This window comes from Canis aureus, chromosome 35 (assembly GCF_053574225.1).
Source record: "Canis aureus isolate CA01 chromosome 35, VMU_Caureus_v.1.0, whole genome shotgun sequence".
In the NCBI taxonomy this organism is placed as follows: domain Eukaryota; kingdom Metazoa; phylum Chordata; class Mammalia; order Carnivora; family Canidae; genus Canis; species Canis aureus.
Genome location: NC_135645.1, coordinates 8,568,472 through 8,589,115, shown reverse-complemented (window position 1 = coordinate 8,589,115; position 20,644 = coordinate 8,568,472). Strand labels below are relative to the sequence as shown.

The window sequence follows — 20,644 nt, the reverse complement described above, 5'->3', positions numbered from 1 at the left end:
TCTATAAATACACACATATAAGTGAAATCTAAAACAAACAAACAAACAAAAAACCCAAGTAAAACAAAAGCAAACAAACAAAAAAAACAGACTGTTATACAAAGAATAGATTGGTGGTTGCCAGAGTCAGAGAGCCTGAGGAGGGAGGACAAAGTGGGTAAAGGAGATCAAGAAACATAAATGTCAAAAAAAAAAAAGAAACATAAATGTCCAGTTATAAAATAAATAAGTCATGGGGGCATAATGTATAGCATGGGAATATAGTCAATAATATTTTATTAACATATTTATATGGTGACAGATGATAACTAGTCTTGCGGTAATCATTTTGCAATGTATACAAAAGTTGAGTCACTATGTTGTACACCTGAAACTAATATATTACATGTCAATTATAACTTAGTAAAATACATTTTTCATTCAATGACTTCTTTTCTCACCTCTGAAGCCTACAGATCTCTGCCAAACTGCTTCAAGGAATCAAGCTTTCAAAATGAGCTTTTAAAAATATGTTTTGGGGCACCTGGGTGGCTCAGAAGGTTTAGTGACTGACTCTTGATTTCTGCTCAGGTCATGATCTCAGGGTTGTGGGATCCATCCTTGCACCATGGGCTCCACACTGGACATGGAGCCTGCTTAGGATGCTCTCTCTACCTCTCCCTCCCTCCCCCAACCAGCTCACACACTTTCTCTCTCTCTCTCTAAAAATAAAAAATAAAATAAAATAATTATTAAAAATAAAAATATGTTTTAATGGAACACACTGTTTTAAAATAGCTTTGGGATCCCTGGGTGGCTCGACAGTTTAGTGCCTGCCTTCGGCCCAGGGCGTGATCCTGAGGTCCCGGGATCGAGTCCCACATTGGGCTCCCTGCGTGGAGCCTGCTTTTCCCTCTACCTGTGTCTCTGTCTCTGTCTCTCTCAGTGTCTCTCATGAATGAATAAATAAATATTTTTATAAATAAATAAATAAATAAATAAATAAATAAATAAATAAATGCAAGCAAGCTTTGTACTGGGGTGCCTGAGTGTTATAAGGTTAAAGTTGGTTAAAGCATCTGACTCCTGGTTTCAGCTCTGGTCATGATCTCAGGGTCCTGGGAAGGAGCCCCCATAGGGCTCTGTGCCCCCCATCAGACTCCCTGCTGAGCACAGAGCCTGCTTAAGACTCTCCTTCTGCCCCTCCATCCTGCTCTCTCTCTCTTAAAATAAATATTCTTTTATAAACAAATAAATACAATAGTTTTGTGTTCTCATGTGACAAAAAGTTAACGACCCTAAAGGAAAGATACAACTTGGGATCTTTCTTAATTAGAGCCAATAAAAATATATTAATAACAATGATCAGTTATTTTATATATCTTTGGTAAAAGAGAGAAGAGGCTTAAGTTTTTGTAGGTTGGTGGTTATTAAGACCACAAAAACTATGAAGGAGTGAAATATATTACCATGGAAATTAATTGAGTCAATTTTAAGGCATGTCAAAACAAAGAGTAGAAAAATTCCTCTTGCATATGATTCTATTTAGAGAGGGAAAGCAAGACTAAATGACCACTGTAACTCTTTGAGATTTCATGAATAATATGGAAATATAGCTTAAAGGTATTTGACAAATACAGACACTGATTATGAAAAATTCTAATTTTACATTATAATAAAATCCCAGGTACTTTCAATGATATTCTACAGGCAGCTGTTGGAAGGCAGGTGCTAGAAAAGAACTTGATATCATTGTTAATATTTTCACGGTGAGTAGAAAATTACTAACTTCTCCTTTTGGTTGATTCAGAGTAAATAAACAGGATTAAGGAAACTAGTTAAAAGAGAGGGGGAAAGAGAAGGAAAGAAATCACATATTTGCCACCAATTAAGAAGGTGCTACTTTGTTAACTGTTGCTCCTGTTTGGGGAGGAAATTTTTCACTGCTCTGATTCTGTCGTCATGGCAATGAAAATTCCATATAACAATGATTCGCTGAAGCATGAGACAACTCTGGAAGAAGAGGCACTGCGTAGGAGGAAGTAACAATTGTTGACGCCCCAGGTACTAGGCACTTTACGTTATCTCATTTAACCCTGACATGAATACTGGGGCGTATCTTCTATTTTCAAAGGGGGTAAACTGAGGTCCATAAAGCATCATGACAGGGAACATGTAAGTGGAGTTGGAACTCGGGTGTTTCTGACTTTAGAGCTCCTGCTATATCACAGTTCTTCCAGACCAAAACAGGTGGAGACTTTTTAACCCTAGGCCCTCAGCATGAATTTCAAATGTATTTTTCTTATTCCTTTGAAAATTGAAAGCAAAAATAAATTGATATCTAATAGAAAGAAAAGAGCTTAGCTTTTTTCCCGGGATTCAGCCTGTAGGGTTATTGTATTTATATCCAAGCCCGAAATAATATGTTGCAATGCTGTTCTAGATAGAAATCTAGTACATATTTGGAATACTTAAGGGAAAAAATATAAAGTGATGGGAAATGAGCTGGTAAAGCAAGCATATCCAAATAACAACTGAATGATGATATTTTATGCAGATTCTAATATAATCTAACAATTAAAAAAATTTTTTTAAATTGTCCCACAGTACCTTCCTGGACAACTAAGAATCAGATTGTCTAAAACATCAGTAGCATCCAAATAGCTATCTTTAGAGTATACGAGCCTTTTGGGGTGCAGGGATTGGTTTTTTTCTGCCTTTTTTTTTTTTTTTTTTTTTTTGGCTTGGGGTTTTAATTTTTTAATTTTTGCTGAGAGGAGACCGAGAGGTATAGACGCAGCTGTGGAAAAGACAAGAGAAAATTGGGGACAGTGATGGGAATGCTATGCCCATTTTTCTCATTTCTTATCAGTACGTGGCTGTACTGATGGATGAGCTCAAATTCCTCTGAGAGCAGTAACATGGCAAAAGGCCAAAGGAAGTATATTTATGAAAGACTGCAGGAGACTGAACACAACAGAGCCACCTTTGTCTAGGTGACCAAATGCATACAGAATCAGAGAGACTACTCTTCCTTTCCCCCAACCCCACCAGGAAACACAGCCTCGGCATATAGCAGGTCAAGGGCAGCAGTGCCCAGCAGAGAAGCATCCTCAAACAAAAGCTCTTTGCCAGGGGAAGTTACCTCTCTTGTGGTTTGCAGTCATGGGGTCACACAAGAGTTGAAGAGCACAGACATAATTATTTATGAGCATATGTGAAACACCAGAATTGTGGAGGCTGCTTGAAACAGCTGGGGGAAATCTTTGAGAGGGAAGTGAGGTCCTGTGAGAGCAAGGAGAGCTAAGGAACAGGCTGGGCATAAATGTCACACAGTCGCAGTCATACTCACAATTTGGCGAAGCCTTGAATGGCTGGGTTCCATGATTTCCAGACAGAAAATATTTACACTAAAGAGGGGCACCTGGCTGGCTCAGTCAGTGAAGCATGTGATCTTGATCTCAGGGTTGTGACTTTGAGCCCAATGTTGGGGGTAGAGATTGCTTAAAAATACAATCTTAAAAAAAATTACACTAAAGAAAAAATTCCTTGAAGGAAATAGTGATATATCATGTATCACAGAAGTTGCAATCTTCACATTATTTGTGATCACTGTTTTTGACAAAATGTGATCCTGCCATGGTTAAAAGAAAAAGAGACTCGGGAGGAGGGCTCATAAAATGAGGGTATTCATTTGACTGAGAGAGTATGGTATATTAGCTATGTATCTTCCCTGTAGGATATTGTCTATCTTGGAAATTTAAACCCAATTACTTGATTCAACTATCAATGTATAGGTAGTGATGCCGATATATTTCATTTACTGTTGAAGTTGAGGAATTTGCATTCTATTTCTAAGGAATATTGTATCTGATGCCTCCTTTAATTTCTAAAAATCTCAAAACATGTAAGATTGGTCACATAAGTCATCACAGCTAGTACAGTAACAACTTTCTTTGTTGATTCAGAGGCATGAGGAGCCCAAAGACAAGTGGTCATGTCAACTTCAAGTTCAATGAAATAATCATTGTGTGCCCCTGGTGGAAGCATTCTCCTCTTTGGAATAAAGACTTCTAGACCAGTGGAACCTAAAGATATGGGGCCAAGAAGCAAAAATCTTGTGTGTTACTAGGGGAAAAAGTGAGAGGAGGCAGTGGCATTTTCAGGATCCTTGGATCCATGAATCCTGGCTATGGAAGAAACAGTTTCAAATATTATACACTAAATTTAGAATAAATACTGCATCCTGGAATATGCTGGAGGACGCTGTCTCCGTTCTGCAAAGTATTTGTAGCTGGCACCATAGCTAGTTATTTGGAGAGACATCCCCCTATTATTTTAAGCCAGCTTCTTGGAATAATGGAGAACATGAAAAGACCAGTGAATTCCATGGCCTTGGGTACTTTGCTGCACTTCCTTTGTTGTGAAATTAAATTCCTGGCTGGAAGTGATGCGATGTGGAATACCATGACAGTGGAAAAGGCATTCTACAAATCTATGGATAGTAGTTCCGGTGGAAGCATTTATATACAGAGGAGGAAAATCCATATTTAGAGTAAGTTTATTTTTAAGTAAGGGCAAAGTGATGCACTTTCCATGATGAAAGCTGTCCAGTGTAATCAGCCTGCCAACAGCTGATCACCCCAGGGAATGATGCCATAACGGGGGCTCAACGTTGGTCTCTGCTTCTGGCCATTTGGCCATGAGCAGTGCCTATAGCTAGGCTGGCCTCAATGAGTGTTCTTCCATTTTGCCAAGCCCAGTGCATAACCTCAATCCCTGCCACCATAGCTACTTGTTCATGAGTCCATTAGGCAATGACAGGAGGGGCTGGGGAAAGAGACTGACTGGTATCCACAGAACATGCCATTCTATGCACTTGATTATTAAAATACTCTTCTGCCAAGATCACCCTCTGGTAAGAATTCACATGGGACACAAGTATCTTCACACTATTTGCCTATTCTCATACCTCTTCCCCAGACTTCCTTGTTACCACTTTTCTAATCACACTCCTGAGTCCTGACCATCCAGCCAAACCACTGGCCACAGCCCATGAGTCAGTATGCAATCACACACCTGGCTGTATCTCCTTCCAAGCAAAATAAACAACTTGGTGCACTGCTCAGAGTTTAACTCACTTTGGAAGATTTCCCTTCACTGCATGCTTTCAAGGCTGTCCCAGAGAGGGGCTGTACATAGTAAGTATGGCAGTTGTCCACATTGGATTGGTGCCTGCAAATCACACAAAAACATCTGTATAATCAGTCTTGAGCTTTTTCTTGCTCAGTCAACTGGTCTTAGAGAAATTCTCACAAGGCTGTAAGGACAGGCTGAGACAGAGAAGATAATATAGCAGAAGAGACCATCAGCATTTGGACCACTTCCTCATGCAATGTGTTTGTGCCTTCAGGGTCTATTTCATACCTGTTGGGCTCAAGCCCAGTCTCACGTACACCACTAACCTTCACAGGTGGAAGTGCAAAGGCTGCTTCTACTAGAAAAAAAAAAAGCCTTGATTAAATTTAGAGGTCCAAATTCCCTCATCTTCACTGGAATCTACCATATGGTCTTGATCCCATTCCATCCCGGTAAAGATCTATTTTTAACAGAATAGATACTGTAGGGTTGGAAATTCAATTTGTGTCATAATTCAGCCACTTGCAAAAGGAAGCTCTGGGTTTGGTTTTAAGAAATCTTGACTTTGTGGTTAAAGGAAATAAGGATCTCTTTCAAGAAAGTGATAGAAGCTTTCAGGTCAGTCAATGTGAAGCCCTGAGCTCATCATTTTCTTCCTCTACTTTTTCCAGTGCACTTGAAAACAACCAAGCAATCCCACTAAGTTCCTCATTGTGACTAAAATGTACTGAGGTTGCTAATACTTGGTGCCTCAGGGCCTTGCTTTCTGTAGTTGATGAAAGATTTCCAAACACGATAATTTTATTAACATTATTGCCACTTCATGCCACTGGAAACAGCGTCAGTCATGGGTGCCCTTAAATCTAATCAGAGAACCAATTCCATAAAATACAAAGTCAATTCCAAGAACTCATCCTTAAGACCCTGTTCCTCTGGGGACACCTGGGTGGCTCAGTCGGTTAAGCATCCAACTCTTGATTTTGGCTCAGGTCATGATCTCACAGTCATGAGATCAAGCCCTGTGTCAAGATCTGTGCTGAGCGTGGAGCCTGCTTAAGATTCTCTCTCTCCCTCCACCCTTCCCTCCGCTTAGCTATTTCTCTCTCTTTCAAATAAGTAAGTAAAATCTGATTTTATTTATTTCAGAGACACAGAGAGCATGAGAGCACAAGCAGGGGCAGATGCAGAGGCAGAGGGAGAGGGAGAAGCAGGCTCCCTGTGGAGCAGAAAGCCTAACATGAGGCTCAATCCCAGGACTCTGGGATCATGACCCTAGCTGAAGGCTGACGCTTCACTGACTGAGCCACCCAGGAGTCCCAATAAATAAATTTTAAAAAAAATTTAAAAGATTCTGTTCCTCTGGAACCATAAATTCTGGTACCAACTTGTGTATGGATCACTGTTCAACTGGAGAACTAGTAGGTTGCATGCACATGCACATATGCACATACACACACACAGAGAGATCTGGGGCTAGATATAGGTATATACATAGATACAGATATAGACATAGACATAGAAGGATTTATTACATGCAGCTGGCTTACCCGGTAGTGGGGGCGGGCTAAGCAATTCTGAAGTCCATAGGGCCCACACTGGAAGGGAGATCACATGCACGCCGGAGCTCTACAGGAACAAGGTAAGGGTTGTCACTCACAGTTCAGCATCTCTGCACTCAGAGAAGGCCTGCTCCTCTTTCAAAGGCCTTCCAATGATTAAGTCAGGCCCACCCAGCATAATCCCCCTGATTAATTCAAAGTCAACTTATGAGGGGACTCTAATCATGGCTGCCACATCTCTTCTCAGAAGCACCTAAATTAGAGTTTCCTTGAATAACCTGGAGAAGGTACCTGTTGCTACCATCCTCCAGCTCTCACATCCTAACCGGAGACATACGAGAAATGAAATTGTGGGGACTTTAGTTCAGCCTAGCCAAGGTGAGATGTCAAAAGCTACTGCAGGAAGCTACCAGAGGAATTTAAGGAGGGGAGAAACACATTTGGTTATTTTTTTAAAAGAATACTCTAGCAGCAGTAGCATAGAGAATTGATTGGCAGCTGGGCAGGAAGGCAGGAATTTCAGCCTGATACCACAGTAATCCAGGCCAGACGTGAGAAAGGCCTGAACCAAGGCAGTGACAATAGAAAGGAGAGGTGGGGATGGGTCAGCAGAGAGACTCTAGAGAACTTAATGATTCACTGTGAGAAGTGAGAGAGGATTTACTTGGCAACTGATTGAATGTTGGTACCAATCACAGAGATAAGCAGCACAGAAAAAAAAAAAAACCTCAGATTTGGGGAAAAGATCAATAAATTTCCCTTTATTATCTATTTAACGGGCTATGAAATAAAGACTTGTGTACAAATCTATAGTTCAGAGAGGTGACAGCTGCAGAGTGGGAGGCCAGAGTATATGCTCGGACAGGAGTCATGATGAGAACCAGATTGTCCAGAGCAGGTACAGAGAATGAGAAGCTGAGGAGAGGGCTTGGCTCATAACCTTGTTGCAGCTGAGATCACAAGCCAGTTTTTTCTATTGATGCTATACCAAATCACCACATTTTTGGTGGCTTAACCAGTACAAATCTATTATCCTACAGTTCTAGAGGTCAGAAATCCACAGTGGGTCTTCTTGAGCTAGAATCCAGGTGGGCAGGGGGGCTTTGCCCGCTTCTAGAGGCTATCTGCACTTCTTGCTTTTTGGCCTTCTTCCTCCAACTCCAACAGCAGGTGGAGACTTTCTCCTGTTATCCCTCTCCTGCCTCCGTCTTCCACTTTGATGAGAACTCCTGTGACTACTTTGGGGCACACCCACATAATCCCTGATGATCTTCCTATTTTAAAGTCAGCTGATTCGCAACTTTTATTCCATGGGCAACCATGTGACCCAATATATTCACAAGTTCTGAAGATCAGGACATAGATGTTTGGGGGGCCATTAGTCTGCCTACCACATTGTCCCAGCTCACTCATCACATGAGCCTCCTACCTTCGCGGCCATTTCTATTCCCTCTGCTGAATCTTCCTCTGCTCAACTTTAAATGTTAAACATTCTCTTTTCCATCTCCAAGTGATTTAATCCATTCCCACAGCTTTACATGCCATTTCAGTGCGTTTCTCCTGCTAGAATGTTCTTCTGCTCTTCACACTATTATTGGTTTCTCCTTCAAGAGGTCTTCCCTATTCACTATATTTATAATGGGTCCCCCATTATTCACTCTATGTTTCTTTATGGCACTAATAATAATTTGTAACTGTTCGTTTATTATTTGTTTACCAAAGATTTCCCCAATTCGAATTAAGCTCCAGGAAGGCAAAGGCCTTGTCAAGGTTATATTCCATTGTACTTAGCCCAGTGCCTAGTACAGAACCTAGTGCAGAGTAGGCACTCAAAAAAACTATAGAATGAATCAATCAATAAGCGAAAGAATGAGCAGATGAGAGAAAGAACCTTTAAAAGAGGCTATGATACAAAGATCGGAGAGTAGAATGAATACCAGGAGAGAAAAATGTCTCAGATGCCACAGCTGAAGGAGTGATTTATCAAAAACTTAAATAATATAAAAGGGTTAAGCAAGACAAGGAGACAAAAATCCTGCTGAATCCTTGTCACTTAAGAAATTCCAATATTAGAGACAAGTCAGATTGGAGTGAGCTAAGGAGTGTATAGGAAATGAGAAAGTACAGAAACATAGCCCTCCTGGGGTGTCTGGGTGGCTCAGTGGGTTGGGGCGTCTGACCCTTGGCTTCAGCTTAGGTCATGATCTCAGGGTTGTGAGACTGAGCCCAAGCCAGGCTCCACGCTGTGTACAGAGTCTGCTTGAGATTCTCTGCCACTCCCTTTGCTCCTCTCCCTGCTTGTGTGCTCTCTCTCTCTCTCTCTATAAATAAATAAGGAAAATCTTTAAAAAGAAAGAAACATAAGAAAGAAGGGCATAACTTCAGGTGGCAGAGGAGGAAATGGATGTTGATTTTCTCAACTGAAAAATAAAGACAAGGTCAAATTCTTGGAGTAGGAGATGAGATGCCAGGTATAGTTTGAGAAGAGAAGTAAAAATGTATAAAAGCTACTGAAGGGGGATCCCTGGGTGGCGCAGCGGTTTGGCGCCTGCCTTTGGCCCAGGGCGTGATCCTGGAGACCCGGGATCGATTCCCACGTCGGGCTCCCGGTGCATGGAGCCTGCTTCTCCCTCTGCCTATGTCTCTGCCTCTCTCTCTCTGTGTGTGTGACTATCATAAATAAATAAATAAATTAAAAAAAAAAAAAAAGCTACTGAAGGTATAACGGAAGTGGAGCAAACCAATGGTAGGAAGGCTGAAATCAGGATGAAAATGCTTTGCTTTCCTTCAGTGCTTTAATCATAGTAAAGTTCAGCCCTGTGCATAGAGAAAATGCAACAATTCACAGTCCTCATGGGAGAAAATGATACTATCTTTAGCTTCTGATCTCTGCAGATCACAGCACTGTATGAAGGAGGTCAGGCCTAAGTCGCATGGCAAATGGCCAGCACTCATGGTCTTCCGGTAATGCATTTGAACCATGCAGATATTGCTACCGCAGAAGCCTAAGGGACCAACAAAGCACAAAGGACAAATTACAATAACATCGTCAAGAACCCACATGGAGAGAGTCTGAGAAGCTACAGAGGGGAGGTAACTATGTGAGCTGGGCCTTTAGGAGAATTCACCAAGACAGGTGAATTTTGATTCAAATTACCATTCAGAAAAAAAAAATTACCATTCAGTGAGCATCTTCTTTGCACCAGGCATGAGCTATATGGTTTAAGCACACAATTTACTACCCCCACACAAACACCCTAGTAAGAAGAATTAGGTTCAAGGCACGAAGGTTGAGCGACATCTACAAGGGACACGATGTGTGCTTATAGAAATAGTGAAGAATTGATACAAGCCTGGAATTGATACAATGCTCTCTCCAGTCTTCCTTCCTGCCTATCATAACATGAAGAGATGGAAAGATGCAGTCAGAAAACAGCCTATCAGAATAAACCATGGATACAACAGATGCAGAAGCACTAATACTGCCTGTATTTTTCTATGGCATAAGTGCTTCATGTTACCTGGACACGGACTCTGGAAGCTACTAGTCAACTCCGTATATTCTGAGAAATTATGTAGGATTCAGAGCTACTCCTGTACCTGGCCCTGTCAAAGCAGTTAGTGCCCACGTGCCCTGTTCCCTGCCCCCAGTGGAGTCAATCTACTTTACACTATCAAAGGATAGAAGGAAATGCATATCAAAATTTTCCATAATCCTGGGTTCCTGGGTGGCTCAGTTGGTTAAGTGTCTGCCTTCAGCTCAGGTCATGATCCCAGAATCCTGGGATTGAGCCTCGCTTCGGGCTCTCAGATCTGCGAGGAGCCTGCTTCTGCCTCTCTCTCTCTCTCTCTCTCTCTCTCTCTATCTCTCAGGAATCAATAAATAAAATCTGAAAAATTTTTTTCCAAACTTCTGAGAAACATATATGTTATATAATCAGAAGTCCTTGAGGTGACCATGTGGGAGTGGTTACCCTCTCAGAGGAAACATAGAAAAACAGGAATGCTGACTGATACTTATGGTCAACACAATGCCATGATATGAGAAATCGAGTTAAGATCTGAGGCCACAGATCCATCCATATCTGAAAAATCCCACATGGCAAAAGTTTTGTTAGAAATTCAGAGTATCAAATTCAACTACATAAATGAAATAGCTCACCCCCCGATTGAGAATTCAAAACTAAGAATACAGAATTTATGAACAGGTTGCCATAAGCTAACTTGTCACTTGCCATGGATTTGACTTACCTGCATCAAAGAGTGAAGACAGCTGTAGACAGTCTCCTGTCTCAGAGAGGCACCTGATGTCCCCTCAGAAAACCTTCTGGTATGAATTGAACTGAGGTGGGTTGAAGAGACTTGCTCTGGTTCACAGGAAATCCCACAGTACAAGACCTCAGCTGCACCAGGATTTTGGGGTCACTCAAGGGTCTCACAACCACAGAGAGTCACTCAGGGGTTTGAGCTCATCACCATGTCCTTTCAGGGACCTCTGGCGAGAACACTGTTCCAGGCCCATTAGATGTGGGAAAGGATGATCCTAGTACCTTGCCAAGCCCAAAGGTTCTGGAGGATTCTTAAGAGATCAGAACACAGGCTTATCAGGATGGGTCTGAGACCTCAGTAGCAGACTACTGCCAGGCTGTATGAAGTACCCCACTTCACTGGCCTCTCTGGGCAACCACACCACAAAGAATCGCAATGGGTGATATATCTAATCATGGTCCTTTTAATCTGACAAGAAGTAAAAACTAGAGCAAAATGGTAGATGGGAATCTAGTTAGGTACTTTCCTTGGTGCTTTACATGTTATCTCATTGAATCCAATTTTGAGGTATAATACACAGCATTTTTGTACTAAAGGTGATAGTTCCTCTCACACTCCATTTTGAGAAGCTAAGGCCCAGTTTGGAGACTTAGGGACTACATTACAGCCCTCTCCTCTGAGCCAAAGGCAGATGCCCAACCACTGAGCCACCCTTTGCCCATTTTTAAATTGTGTTGTTTATTTGAGATTTCTTTTTTGCCTTGTTGAGTTATAGGAATCCTTTATACATTCTGGATATTAGACCCTCATCAGATCAACTATTTGCAAATATTTTCTCCCATTCTGTGGGTTGTATTTTCACTCTTTTGATACTGTCCTTTCATGTACAAACATTTTTAGTTTTTTTTAAGATTTTATTATTTATTAATGAGAGAGAGAGAGAAAGAGAAAGGCAGAGACACAGGCATTGGGAGAAACAGGCTACATGCAGGGAGCCCAACGTGGGACTCGATCCTGGGTCTCCAGGATCACACTCTGGGTCGAAGGCAGCGCAAAACTACTGAGCCACCCGGGCTGCCCACATTTTTAGTTTTGATGGAGTCTAAGTTATTTGCCTTTTCTTTTGTTGCCTGTGATTTTGGTGTCATATTTACAAAATTATTCCCTAATTTGAAGCCATAAAGATGTAGACCTATTTTTCCTTCCGAGAGTTTCATAGTCCTGTCATAATTTTGTATGAAGTGTGAGGTAAAGCTTCAACTTCATTCTTTAACACATGGATCTTTTACACATGTACACATCCAGTGTCCCAGCACCATTGCTGAAAAGACTATTCTTTTCATATTGAATGTTCGTGCACCATTGTAAAAAATAAGTTGACCATAGAGATATGGATTATTTCTGGACTCACAGTTATATTCTATTGAATGTATAGATCTTATCTCATGCCAGAACCACACTGTCCTGATTTCTGAGACTTTGTAGTAAAATTTGAAATCAGGAAATGTGAATTTTCCAACTTTGCTTTTCAAGATTATTTTAGCTATCCTGTGTTTCTAGAATTTCTGTATAAATTTTAGGATCAGCTTGTCAATTTCTACCAAAAAAAAAAAAAAAAAAGCCCCACACACAGCTGGAATGATGATAGGGACTGTGTTGAATCTCTAGACCAATTTGGGGAGTATTGCCATCTTAACTATGTTAATTTTTTCATCTGCAAAAATAGGATGTCCATCTATTTATTTAGGTCCTCCTTAATTTCTTCAGGAAATACAAATCTTGCACAGGAATCAAAAATGAGAGACTCTAGGGGAACACTTAGAAAAAAGGAAAATCTGGGATGCCTGGGTGGCTCAGCGATTAAGCCTCTGCCTTCAGCTCAGGGCGTGATCTTGGGATCCAGGATCGAGTCCCACGTCGGGCTCCCAGTGAGGAGCCTACTTCTCCCTCTGCCTGTTTCTGTGTCTCTCATGAATAAATAAAGAAAACTTAAAAAAAAAAAAGGAAAAGCTGCCTAAAAACTTTTCAATCTCCATAAGGCTGGACTATAGTCAGTACATGTGTGTTCCATGAGATCCCTTTGTTTCCTTAAAGTAAATCTAATATGCTTAACCTGGCTCGAATGGGTTTCTACTCCTGGTAATCAAATGACCCTGGGCTAAGACATTACCTATCAAGATCAGTAAGACTTTGGAAAGTTCAGAAAGGTTCTAAAAATCAGCACTGGTAAACAGCAAAGCTGAAATTTGAACTCAGCTCCAACAGACTCCAAAATCTATGTTTTCCCCTTCACCATCCTTTGAAGCCTTGAGTTTATTTGTTTCCCAACGTACCTTTAAGAGTTAGGCCAACCTGCAGACCTACTAAGTAATTTATACATCGAATTGCACATCTGCCTTCTCAAATAATTTTTCTTAAATGGTGTTTCTGATTTTACATTTGGCTCTCTACGCCTATTCTTCATCTTTCAGCTATAACCCCTAAAAGTTTCCCTTTTTATGATTTTTCTATGCTTAGTGGTTGAAGCTTTGATTCTTCACACTCTGAGGATTATGGGAGAAATTGCTTTATTCTTGAATATTATGCTTCTATTAATATATCCCAACATCATGTTGGCTTTTAATAATAGCACAATTCTATGGTACCTCTCATCTTGCTCCAAAAAATTATGGACATTTGCAAACCCCAGCTTTATACCAATCAATATGACAGTGTGGAAAAAAGGAAACGCTATCTATACAGTTTTAGCAGGCAGATTTTCTTCTCTTCTTTCTTAATAACAGTGGGAAGTCTTCTCCAGTAACAAATAACCCAGAAGAGACAAAGCCCAGAGAGGAGGCACAGAAGCTGGAGATGGTGTATTTTTAGTCATTTGATTAAATTATGGAGATGTGAAGTTGATAATTTATTGAAGGGGTACAGGGAAGTCTATGTAAATGTTTGCAGATGAATAATTAATGTGACTTTCCGACATCACTAGGCCTTTAATTAAAGCCACTGTGAAACAAAGCAAGAACCAAGAGCATATTATTATAGCAGCTAATTGTAACTTTCCTATCCTAAGTAGCATTTGAGAGTCCATGCTTAATTTGCATCTTTAGAGGAAGACAGACCATACCTAGGCTGACAGTTGTTTTTGTTTTTGTTTTTGTTTTTTTCAGTTTAACTACTTCCCTGCAGACCAAAAATCTATTCAGATATTAATGAATTCCCTCCTACTAAAATTTTACCCAGTAAGTTTTCTAGCTTATTTGTTGGTTTTGCCTTTTTATGCATTGCGTTAATTTTCATTTTAGGGCAATATATTAATGCCTCTCAGTGACTTAAAAAGTAAAATGAATATCCAATTTTTTTTGAACATTAATTAAAAAAATGTGTTAATGTGTTCCACCTGCTATTTACATTTGATGGAGCATCTGACTGTCCGTGGAGTGCTCCTTGACCCTTTCATGTGTCCTTTTTTTTAGGATTTATTTATTTGAGAGAGAGAGAGAGAGCACAAGCGGGAGGGGCAGGAGAATCTCTGCAGACTCTGCACTGAGCCTGACATGGGGCTCAATCCCAAACCCCAACATGAGCCAAAGGGCTCAACCACTGAGCCACTTAGGTGCCTTTCAATTTCCCTTTTTACAAAGTGAGAGTTCTTTGGGCTCTCTGAAATCCCTTTCAGCTTTGTAATGCTGTTGTTCATCCATTCCTACTTGTGGAGGGAAGTACGAAGATACAATTCTTAAGCCTTCCATAGGCATTTGCTTGGTGGTTCAAAAAATCTGTGTCTGGTGGAATTTCAGGCAGCAAGGGAAGATGTTTAAGGGTAAGAGACCTCCCCTTACAATATACCCTTGGTCTGTGCTGCTGAGGCAAGCAATGAAAACAGAAGATAGGGAAGAAAAAGGAGTTTGAGGTTATAGTCCTCAAGTTTGGGGTCACAGTCCAAATTAAGTATGGGAGGCTCCAACAAGGTTTCCCTTGTAAAGCCTGACTTCTTGCTTCCTCCTACATTACAGGTCATGGGATCATCATCTAGAGTTTAGAGCAACTTCTTGCTTTATCCAGTCTCCCCATATTTAGCAACAACCCTGGAGCAGCTGAGTTGGACCATGAAAATGCCTATCATTTGTAATTATTTATATGAGCTACTTGTTTTATTTATTCAACCCTCAATTAAATTTAGTGGCTTACAAAAAAATAAACCATATAATAAGTTATAAATAAAAATTAATAAGTAAGAAATAATGGTAAAGTAAAATTTAGATGAAGTGTGAGGTTAAGGCAGATAATCATATCCTCCAAATTTACTATAGGTCAGCCATAAATTTGGCTCTGAGCTTCCTGGCAGGTGATGCAAAGAGGAATATAATCAATTATAAAACACAGAGTCCTTAAAAGATAAACAAAACAATAGTTTAGGAGCTGCCCAACTATTCCAGGTACCAAGAACAGAGAGAAATTTTTTCCATGAGTACTCATACAGAAAATAATGAACAATGTATTAAATCATATCCCCAAAAGCATCTTTACAGTTAACCCAATAATATAGTTTATGGGGATATGCCTGTTCTACCCTTCAACTCATGAGTACTTTGATTCCAAAGTTTGCCACTTATCCTTAAATTTTATGAAGCATAATAGTAATCATGCTCATCATTAAATATTTCAGATTAATTGATGTCACTATAGGTCTCCTTGATGAAAACATGAAATTCTGTTTACTTATGTTTAGTCTTCAGAGTTTGTATGTTTAAATATTTATAACAATAAAAAACTAAATTTTACTGAAATCCTAAAAGAAGGTTCTGGGAGGCATGGTAAGCTTTCTCTGAAGACATCAACTTATCATGCTTCTGTGACCAAAGCTACATAAAAAAGAAAGGTTTTCAGAAATAAAACAAACAAACAAACAAAAACCTGATCCTGTCTCAGGGGTATTTAAAAAGAGAGAGAGGGAAGCAAACCATTAGAGACTCTTAACTATAGAGAACAAACTGAAGGTTGCTGAAGGGCAGGTGGGTGGGGGTGGACTAGACGGATGAGAGGGATTAAAGAGGGTAATTGGGTTTTTAAAATTTTATTTAAATTCAATTAATTAACATATAACGTATTATTTGTTTCAGAGGTAGAGGTCAGTGATTCATTAATCTTAATATAATATCCAGTGCTCATTACATCACATGCCCTCCTTAATGTCCATCACCTAATTACCCTGTCCCTCTTCTTCCACCCTCCAGCAATCTTCTTTGTTTCCTATGATTAAGAGTCTCTTATGGCTTGTCTTCCTCTCTGATTTTATTGTTTTATTTTTTCCTCTCCTCCCCTATAACCCTCTGTTTTGTTTCTTAAATTACACATGAGTGAGATCATATGATAATTCTTTCTCTGATTGACTTATTTTGCTTAGCATAATATCCTTTAGTTCCACCCATGTCATTGTAAATGACAAAATTTCATTTTTTGATAGATAAGTAGTATTCCATTGCATATATATACACCACATCTTCTTTATCTATTCATCTGTCAATGGACATCTGGGCTCTTTCCATAGTTTGGCCATTGTGGACATTGCTGCTATAAACATCAGGGTGTAGGTGCTCCTTCAGGTCACTACATTTGTGTTTTGGGGGTAAATACCTGGTAGTAAAATTGCTAGGTCATAGGGTAGCTCTATTTTCAACTTTCTGAGGATCCTCTGTACTGTTTTCCAGAGTGGCTGCACCAGCTTGCATTCTGAGGAGGGCACTTGTGATGAGCACTGGGTATTATGTGTAAGTGATGAATCACTAAATTCTACACTTGAAACCAATTTTATCATATATGTTAAATTACTAGAATTTAAATAAAAATTTGAAATTTAAAAAAAAAAGAAAGAAGAGGGAAAAAAAGAATAATATCATTAAGTGCTATATAGCTTCAAAATCAATTGTTAGGGTTATAATATCAAGTAAGTGCTATATAGCTTCAAAATCAATTGTTAGGTTTATATTTTAAGACAAAGCTATAATCAAGCAGACTAAATAGACAACTTAATAGACGTTGTGTATTCTTTCATCGATCATCCCCAGTTAGCTTCATGGACTATTTCCCTTTAGGTTATTCCCAACTCCTTGGTCTATTTGGGCTGCTAAAACAAAATGCCAGAGACTGGGCAGCTTATAAACAACAGAAATGTATTTCTCACAGTTCTGGAGACTGAGGAGTCCAAGATCAAATGCTGGCAGATCAGGTGTCTGGTGAGACCCCATTTCCTCCTACACTGCCATCTTCTGTGTCCTGGCATGGTGAACGGGGCTCTCTGGGGCCTCTCTTTTATGGGCACTAATTTCTTCATGACCTTATCACCTCCCAAAGGCTCCACCTCCTAATACCATCACCTTGGGGGTTAGGATTTTAACTTATGAATTTTGGGGGGGGACAAAATTGCATATATATGTGTCCATGTTGCATATAGATATACAGATATACACATATACAATATATAATATTGTAAGGATAATATTAAAAATGTAAATAACCAAAAGTGCTCCATAATACAATTCACACACTAAATGTCTTAATGTTACATAAGAAACTGAAGATTTCTAAGCTATCTCTAGGGCAAAGCTCAGTTATTTCACCTTGAATCATCAGCACTGCGCTCTTTTACATACACTTCCCAGGGATTCCACATCATCAGCTCCATGTCAACGGAGTGAGCCCAGACAGACCAAACGCTGTACTGCAGAGTGCTCCCTGCAGAAGCTGCTGGCTATTCATGTATTTGGGTTTCTAAGGCCTTCTTTCACCAGACTACTAAAATTACCTTGATTGACCCTACTAGTCAGGAAAAACCGGAGTCATTAAATAACTCTACCTGTCTATATTTTGAGATGATAAACCACTAACAACTACCAGGAAATTCAATATCAATAATACTCAAAACAAAGTCTTGTCCTTCACATTAATTTGGGGCTCAGTAGAAGTTTCTGTTTCCTCTACCTCCCAGAAATTTTACTAGTTGTTTTTTTTTTATATAAGATTTTGATAGTTTAAATTCCTTTTCTTTGTCAGAGTTTGTTGAATGTCTGATACCACCTGAGGTTAGGGATAGATCCTGAATACTAGCAAACAAGTTTATTTGACTGTGAAATCCTTCGGTGTAGGGACTATGGCTTATTTCAACCCTGTCTCTCTTGTGCCCAGCCCACATCGCCTGGCACATAGAGTAGGCCCCAAATAAAGGTTAGCTTGAAGTGAATATGTAAATAATTCATTATGAGAAATAGAACCACCAAGGCAATTTATTTATGTCAGCTAATCAACATGATTGCTTCTGAGACAGGAATCAAATTAAGATCAGAAGATAGCCTACATAAAATAAGGGAAATGATCTTAAGACATTTTAGAGGTACTTTCTGTAAAGCTCAAGTATTCCTATAAATCACCTCATCGGATGCAGCAGATGGCAGGAATATACTGGCCAAACTAATGATCATAGTGATGAGAGTTTTAACGTGGATCCCAGGAAGATGGTGGCAATGGCAGCATAGTTTTTCCATTTTCCCTAATCCTCGCATAAGAACAGGAAGAGTAACCAGGTAGCAAAGTCAAAAGCCTATGAGTGACATTTATTTAAAATTTGGACAACAAGGCATGTTTCCAAACCACAAAATACAAATGAGGGCAAGTGAACCACTAACAGCCACAAAACTTGTATGAAATTGATGTCTGTTTGGCAGGAAATATAAAGCAGCAATTAGGCAGCTTCTGAAGGATTTGACAACAGATCTCCTTTATCAGTTAAGGTCCTTGTGGAAGAAGATGCTAATATAGAGTCAGCAATGCTAGGAAAGGACAGAACAAGGAGTAGAAAGTTCTGGGAGTCAAAATGGAGCAGAATACAGAAAAAGGGACAAGAATATCTAGACCAAGTAGCATATGTAAACAAAGCCAGAAAGCTCCAGAAAGCAGCCACCATATTTTTAACACCATATAAAATAGAGAGCAGTGCACACATAGATCAATGGAACAGAACCGAGCCCAGAAATAAGCCAACATTTATATGGTCAATTAATCTATGACAAAGGAGCCAAAAATATAAAATGGGGAAAAGGCAGTTCTTCAATAAAGAGGAAAACTGGACAGCTACATACAAAAGAAGGAAACCAGGCTATTTTTTTCACCATACACAAAAATAAACTTAAAATGGAACATAGACGTTGAGACATGACACCGCAAGACTTCTAGAAGAAAACATAGGCAGTATTTCTTTGACGTCGACCATCGCAACATTTTTCTAGATATGTCTCCTCAAGCAGGGAAATCAAAAGCAAAAATAAACTATTGGAACTACACCAAAATAAAAAGCTTTTGCACAGTGAAAAAAACTACCAACAAAACGAAAAGGCAAGGATGCCTGGGTGGTTCTGTCACTTAAGTGTCCCACTCTTGATTTTAGCTAGGGTAGTGACCTCAGGGTTGCAGAATTGAGCCATGCCCATCATGGAGCCTACATGGGATTCTCTCTCTCCCTCTCCTTCTGCGCTTCCCTCCTCCCACCCATAACCATGTGCCACCTCTAAAAAAAAAAAGAAAGAAAGAAAGAAAGAAAGAAAGAAAGAAAGAAAAGACAATCTATTGAATGAGACCAGATATTTGCAAATGATATATTTGATAAGGGGTTAATATCCAAAATATATAAAGAATTTATTCAACTCAACATCAAAAACGCAAATAATCTGATTAAAAAATGGGCAGAGGAAAAAAAATGGGCAGAGGGCCTGAATAGACATTTTTCCAAAGAAGACACCAGATGGACAGCAGGCACATGAAAAGGTGCTCAACATCACTCATCATCAGGGATATGCAAATGGTTCTTAGTAAAGAGCTACTACAAAAAGGATGCACATACTCACTTTTTCCAAGAATTGAACCCATGAACCCAGTAGATCTATAAAGGTCAGGATCAACAATATTGCTAAAGCCTTCACAGGGTAAACGTGCCTGACTTGGTGTCGTCTGACATGGTGTATGTCCTCATCAGCCTAGAATATCCACATTCATTCCTCAAGTCTGTTTACTTTTCCAACGCAGAATACAGTCAGAAATTGTGAAAGGTCTGGGATTGTACCCTACTTAGAAGCTATCCAGTTAGCTTCCTACATTTCATGGATGCTGCCAGAAGACACGAGATTGCTGGATCAGAGACAAAGGACTTTATTGCTTACAGCAAAGTAGTAGCCAAAACTTCATGTCTGTGCCAGTTCCTTGGGTTCTCCAAGTCTCACAGGGGTGACACAGATGGGTCTAGAAAGTTGTCTACATATGCAGTGGGATGCATTACGGGAGAGAAACACTTATCTTGGAGATTCACCACTTTTATAGTGGGCAGTAAGATGTTCTTTGGGGAAGACATTACCTTATCCATGGGGTTGCTTACTGCAAATCCAACTCCGAGAAATCATCTAAGTAAAGAAAACTCAAGGCCTTTATTCTTGGCATAGCCAACTGGAGCATGCAGGATGCTCAGAGCTCATGGGAATTGTCTCTTATAAGCATCTTTATTTTCATTTATACTGTGTTTTAACTATTAATTTCTTTCCTTTTTTTCAAAAGATTTTAATTATTTATTCATGAGAAAAACAGAATGAAATGCAGAGACATAGGCAGAGGGAGAAGCAGGTTCCATGCAGGGAACCCACTGCAGGGCTTGTTCCGGGACCCTG

The 20,644-nt window shown here is 39.8% G+C and overlaps 1 protein-coding gene and 1 long non-coding RNA gene across 6 annotated transcripts in view; one reads left to right on the top strand and one right to left on the bottom strand.

Moving 5' to 3' along the window:
• The window catches only part of IGSF11 (immunoglobulin superfamily member 11), a 182,379-nt gene that overhangs the window by 145,220 nt on the left and 16,515 nt on the right, over window positions 1–20,644 (bottom strand). The window contains exon 1 of one of the 2 annotated variants that reach the window (XM_077883911.1): window positions 6,666–6,744. The exons of the other annotated variant lie outside the window; for it this stretch is intronic. The gene's annotated coding sequence lies outside the window, so the exon portion shown is untranslated. Of the gene's footprint in view, window positions 1–6,665; window positions 6,745–20,644 lie in introns of those variants that run through there. 2 annotated transcript variants of the gene reach the window in all.
• LOC144305229 (uncharacterized) overlaps window positions 1,963–20,644 on the top strand; it is a 46,534-nt gene continuing 27,852 nt past the window's right edge. For 3 of the 4 annotated variants that reach the window (XR_013372285.1, XR_013372286.1, XR_013372283.1), the window contains exons 1-2: window positions 1,963–2,043; window positions 3,948–4,534. This is a non-coding gene — a long non-coding RNA (uncharacterized LOC144305229). Of the gene's footprint in view, window positions 2,044–3,947; window positions 4,535–9,572; window positions 9,771–20,644 lie in introns of all 4 variants that reach the window. The other variant, XR_013372284.1, reaches the window with a different exon arrangement.